The sequence below is a fragment of the Nannospalax galili genome, unplaced genomic scaffold, assembly GCF_000622305.1.
Source record: "Nannospalax galili isolate Female #2095 unplaced genomic scaffold, S.galili_v1.0 scaffold593, whole genome shotgun sequence".
Taxonomy (NCBI): Eukaryota; Metazoa; Chordata; class Mammalia; order Rodentia; family Spalacidae; genus Nannospalax; species Nannospalax galili.
The window spans coordinates 173,870-180,528 of record NW_008332686.1 but is presented as its reverse complement, the minus strand read 5'-3'; the positions used below and the strand labels follow the sequence as shown (position 1 = coordinate 180,528).

Here is a 6,659-nt window from a genome sequence, read left to right as displayed (position 1 = left end):
AAATAAATAAATAAATAAATAAATAAATAAATAAATAAATAAATAATGAAACCCCACAAATACACATAGCTGGTAAAGTCTTTCATTGTTGAAAAACCTGAACGTGGAAAGTGAGAGGCAGATCATTTTAGTGATCTAGCCAGATGTGGTAGCACCTGCCTTTAATTCCAGCATTTGGGAAGCAGAAGAAGGTGGATCTGTGAGATGGAGACCAACCTAGTCTATGTGGTCAGTTCCAGGTCAGCTGGGACTACTGGGGGTCCTGTCTCAAAAAAAAAAAAAAATTAGGCTGGAGAGATGGTTCTGTAGCTAAGTGCACTCGCTGTTCTTGCAGAGGTCCTCAGTTCCAACCCCAGCACCCACATGGCAGCTAACAACTGTTCATAACTCCAGTTCCAGGGGAGCTGACACCTCTTTCTGTCCCCTACAGGCACTGCACAATATGGGTGCACTAACACATATGCCGGTATAACATTCATACACAGAAAATAAATAAAATAAAAATAGATAAAAATGTTAAAAATAAAAAAAAATTAAACATTAAAATTTTAAGATAAAAATACTAGGAATACAAAAATATGGATATAATATTGAATTTTTATTTTTAATAGATTTATTTTTTAGGACATTTGCAAAAATAACACAAAGCATTTCTGTATTCTCACGTGCCATTTCCCAAATTATCATCTCATATTAATATTCTACTTTTATCAAAATGACTACTAGATAAGATTCATGTTTTATTGATTCATTTTTATTCATTTTATTGTTTTATGAATTTGAGTGCATTGCCTGTATGTATGTAAAAGCACCATGTTCATGCAATGCCCACAGAGGTCAGAAGAGGGCATCGGATCCCCTGGAACTGGAGTTGTGGTTCTTAGCTGCCATGTGGGTTGCAAGGACTCAAACTAGGATCCTCTGTAAGAATCTTTGAACCATTTCTCCAGGTCTTGAAATTTCTTTTTAAAATAATGTTCTTACGGGCTGGAGAGATGGCTCAGTGGTTAAGAGCACTAACTGCTCTTGCAGAGGACTCGGGTTCGATTCCCAGCACCCACATGGCATCTACGAACCGTCCTTAACTCCTGCTCCAGGGGAATCCGAAGCCCTCTTTTGACCTCTGTGGCATTGCATGACATGGGTGACTCACATACATGCAGGCAATACACTCATACACATAAATAATAATAATAATAATAAAATATTTTAAAGATATTTAAAAAATAACGTTCTTATTCTCTGTCCCAGAAAGTGCTCCAGCTTGCTCATCATGGTTTCTTCAGCATCTCTTAACACTGACAATTTCTTATTTGCCTTGTTTTTGATGACTTTGACATTTTTCAAGAATACAAGTCAAACATTTTGAATTGAAAAATTCATGAGATATTTTTTTTTCTCAGTATCAACTTAAAATTTTTCTTTCAGGAATAAAATACCATAAAAGTGAAGTCACATTTTCATCATGTCACTTCAATGGGTACATGCTATCAACATGACTTATCACTGTTCTTGTTAACCTTGATCACTTGAGTAAATTCGCATTTGTCCTATATGCTGCTTTTCATCCTGCATTGTTTGGATCAGATTGATCATCACACACTTATGAGGTAAAGAATTATTTCTAACTGTTTGAAGGAACACCTATAGAAATAATTTGAAAAATATATCCTTGGAAATTTCCTCTATGCTCTATTCAGTTATTCATCCAGTTATTTGTGCGTATGTGAATTCTGATAACCATGCTATACTCTTAGGTTTACTCGATGCTGTGTTTTGTTACTCACATTCTTTAAGCTTCATAATCCCTTACAGAAGTTTGAAGAGTTATGTTAAGCTAATCATGCTTCGCACCTGCAGAATAGTAGTCACAATGGTGTCTCAGTCAGTGTTTGAAACATAACACCCCCTACGGCAGCATAAGACATTTACAGACTCTTTATTGGAGTCCTTTGAAATCCAGAGGGAAATAAAAGACATCCAAGTTAGGTCCTCCTGTTGGCAATGGGAGGTATTAAATAAGCTCAGACAGATGATAGATATGTGCTAGAGATAATTAAATATAAGTAATTCCTATTAGGGGTCTTCTAGAAAAATTTCCATGAAGCATACAATGTTCTGCAATGAATGCAGCATGATGCAGACATGGCTCTTCCCCAAAGGTGTTTTAGGAAAAAGTAGCACAGAAATGGCTGATTCATATTCATAAGAAATCTCTTATATCTATACTATAGATTCATGTCAATATGTATTCAATTTGTGCATACGTTTTTGTTTTCCTTTCATTTTCAAGAGTTTCATGTGCAGCCCAGATTGGTTTTAAACATGCATATGGGTATGATGGCATCTCAAGTGCTGGAATTACAGGTGAGTATCACTGAGCCCAGCGCAAGCACCATTCATATATCTGTAGTTCATATAAAATAAAAATTAAACAATTATGGATAATAGTCACACATTTGGGTAGTATTCATAATTTTTATAAGCATCAAGACCGTCTCATAATGACATAATTAGATAAACCTATGAATAGAGGTTATTTTTATGTTAATTATTTCAACCCAACAATGTTTCCAGTACTAACAATGCATTCGGAAAATATCCAATAAGGCAAATAGTCCTGTAGCTAATACTCATGTGATGATGAAGCATGAGCTATTTAAGGGGCACTGAGTTTCAGAGCTACCTCCAGAGCTGACTCATCTTATGATGTGTCCAGAGATTGATGTTGCCCTAAAAATATCACTAACTCTCCTGTTTTTTGCTCAAGAGCTACAATGGCTCAGTGACATGCCAGGGTGAACCATAATCTCGTAAGGTAAGGTTTCACCGATTGATTTCCATTGCAGTATGATCGACATGACTTTCAAGAATTAAGAAAACATACACTTTAGTAACAAGTCTGCCATATAAAAGGCCAAGAATGCAGTTCACCCACTCAGGCTATATGAGAATGTGTGTCTATAGTGCATATATTTTGTTAATGAATGTTATGTGAAGCATCTAATATTGAAAACTTGAAAACTTGAATTTCAGTTTGTGACATATTTTAGAAACAATTGAACATAATACATAATACACATATCTGCTTCACATTTATCAGTGTTTTTGTATTTGTTTTGTTTTTGAGACAGGGTCTCCCTGTAGTCCCAACTGGTATGGAATTCACTATAGACCAGGCTGACCTTGAACTCAGAGAGATCCACTGCCTCTGCCTCACAAGTGCTGGGATTCAAGGTGTGTGCAACTATGTCCAGCATTTATCAGTATTTTTACAGTGCTTGTCAAATGTTGGTTAATTCGTACACCATTGTGATGGAAAAGTTGAAAGTTGTTGCTGATCTTTGCTTACTGTTAAAGGGGCTGCAATGATTATCTTTGTGACTGTGAGTGATTGTGTCTAACATAAGTGCAATCTCTGGGTCTTGGTCTGTATGATGGTATTGTAGGTTTTGAAATTGCTCCTTTATACTTCCCAGACACTTGACCCCCAACCAAAAGAGATATGACATTGACTTTCTTACACATTTCTAAGCACACTTTATTAAAAGGTGTCTATCAAAAGGATTGCTATCTAAAACCTCCAACTTGGATTTCAATTTGAATATATGTAACTGAATGAAACCATCTTCCCATATGTTTATTTTCAACAAGGAGAAGTGTCTCATCAGCTTACTTGTAGGCATCTCGTGCTGTGATTTTTTTTTAATCTGTCAAATCAATTTGTTTTTGAAGAAATTGTGTATTTTTCAATAATGTGTTTGGTAAATACAACTTACTAACTTGGCAAATGGTAGTTTTTGACTGCGCTAAAATTTAAAATGTACATATTGTAAGTTAAACAAATTATATAGGATTCAGACAAACATTTTTTTTTCTTTAACTCAGTGTACGGGACACTCAAGAATAAACAGAGCAATAATTCCATTGAAATTTTCCATTATAAACAGAAACACCCAGAAATCATTATCTCTGTTTGATTTTTTAAATATTTTATTTATTATTTTTATTTTATGTGTATGCATGTATTGCATGTATGTGAGTGAACCTGTGTCATACAGTGCTGTGGAGGTCAGAAGAGGGCTTCAGATTCCCCTGGAACTGGAATTAAGGATGGTTCATAGCCACCATGTGTGTGCTGGTAATTGAACATGGGTCCTCTGGGTCTTCTGAAAGAGCAGTTGGTTCTCAATTGCTGAGACATTTCCCCAGCCCTATTGCTTGTTTTTAAAACAGAAATATGAAAGAAAGTTCTGACCTCTTTTTGTTGCTTTTCTTCCCTCCCCATATGTTCATGTCTCCTTGCTGGGCATGAAAATTCATTGAGGACTAGTAACTATAAGCTTTTGGGACCTATTTAAAGAGAACCAGGATTGTTTTGGACAGGGTTGTTATGCAGAACTAAAAATTCATGTTCATTATGCGTGTTTCCATCTCAAGTTATAAGTAAAAATTACTAGGGTATCGAAAATATCTAGCACAAAAATATTTAATATCTTCTAGTGCAACTACTTGCTTCAAATAAAATGGAAACAGAAATAAAACCTCACGCAAAACATGTTTGAAGTGTTTTCAACATAGCATCCTAATATTAGCAGGTTTTGTTTAACATTAAAAAAAATTGAGTTCAGTAAAGTATCTAAACCTACTGAGTGTCCTAAGTTAATATTTACTTTGAAAAGTAAGTTGCTCCATCTTTATTTCATGTGCAGTCTAGCACTGCATTACATATATATTGAAGTGATATTTTCAGAATAATAAACATAAGAATTGTAAGTGCCAACTCACTGGAAAGTTATTATTCCACTCCAAAATTTAGTATAGGTTTTATATGTTTTCGTTTTCATTTGCAGACGATTTCTGACCTGTGACTCCTCTAATGGACTGTCACAATGCCACAGAACAGCACTGTAACTGAGTTTGTACTCTTGGGATTGACACAGGATTCTTTGAAGCAGAAAATGGTGTTTATAATCTTCTTAACTTTTTACATGGGCACTGTAGTGGGGAATACCCTCATCATTCTGGCCACCAGGTTCAGCCGGGTACTTCGGAGCCCCATGTACTTCCTCCTGTTTCATTTGTCCTTTACTGATTCCTGCTTTTCAATATCCATAGCTCCTAGACTCATTACAGATGCCTTTTCTGAAAAGAAAATAATTTCCTACAATGAGTGCATGGCACAAGGCTTTGCTCTGCATTTCTTTGACTGTATGGAGATCTTCACCCTCCTTCTCATGGCTGTGGATCACTATGTGGCCATCTGTAAACCCTTGCATTACCCTGTCATCATGAGCCAGCAGGTCTGTGTCATCTTGATCATTCTTTCCTGGATAGGGTCCTTTATACACTCCACTGCTCAGATCGTCTTGGCTTTGATATTGCTATTCTGTGGACCCAACTTGATTGACCATTATTGCTGTGACTTATAGCCCTTGTTGAAACTTGCTTGCATGGACACATATATTATAAGTCTGTTGTTGGTGTCTAACAGTGGTGCAATTTGCTCAAGTAGTTTCATAATCTTGCTGATCTCATACTTTGTCATCGTACATTCTCTTCGAAACCATAGTGGGGAAGGGAGGAAAAAAGCTCTCTTCACCTGCACATCTCACATTATCGTGGTTATCTTATTCTTTGGCCCCTGTATATTCATATATGCACGGCCCCCAACCACATTTTCCCCATGGACAAGATGGTGGCAGTATTTTACACCATTGGAACACCCTTTCTTAATCCAATCATCTATACGTTAAGGAATACAGAAGAAAAAAGTGCCATGAAAAGCTATGGCATTTTAAAATTATGACTGAATAAGTCCACTTATCAAATATGATAAACATGAATATTCGGGTTACAACATTTTATAAAATTTTCTGTGATATTAGTTCCTCTCTTGACATATTCTTTGGTTTCCAAGGCAGAGTATTTTGTGTTATTGTTAGAAGGGTACAGGTTTGCTCTTCAAAATACTACCCTGATCTTTAAATTCTTTCTAATCAAGCCATTTCCAAGGTAGAAAAAGTTATCCCTCTGCACAGTAATTTAGTGCACTTTATTGCCTTTCTCTTCTGATTTTTTTTTTTCCTGACAATAGATTTGACTGGACACTTCTCTCAAATCTTCAAGTTGTATCTTCTTTTATTCTTAAAGTTAATTTTTGGCCATGTTTATTATAAATTATTCATAACTATATAGACACAGTGGTTTGGTAAGAAATATTATATATATATATATATTCTTACATGCTCACTATTGTTCAGATATCTGTATATTCATAAATATGTGAAGTTCTCCTTATGAATTTCCTTTCTTATACATTTTTTAGGGTATTGAGCTTACTCCTATTCACTTACATGACAGAGACACTGAACCAGTGCATCAAGGCTGCATTCTCCATTCCATCACAAGTGTGTATTTAAAATGTTCCATATTTGAATATTCTAAGCTCATTTTACTTAATGTTTCATTTTGTATTAATGCAACCGTCACATAATTCATGAACTGTTCTAATGTTCTATTTTGAAGCTTTGACATATTTTTGTTACAAGTAGAATCTACTATGACAAGTCTGTAACTTAAGAATTAGGATAGAAAAGTAAATAGAAGTTGTAAAACGAAATAAAAAATATATAATGATATACATGTTCTCATGGATC

General features: G+C 35.2%; 1 pseudogene; it reads left to right on the top strand.

Moving 5' to 3' along the window:
- Positions 1-4,892: 4,892 nt before the first annotated feature.
- On the top strand, positions 4,893-5,817 carry LOC103729589 (annotated as a pseudogene).
- Positions 5,818-6,659: the final 842 nt, after the last annotated feature.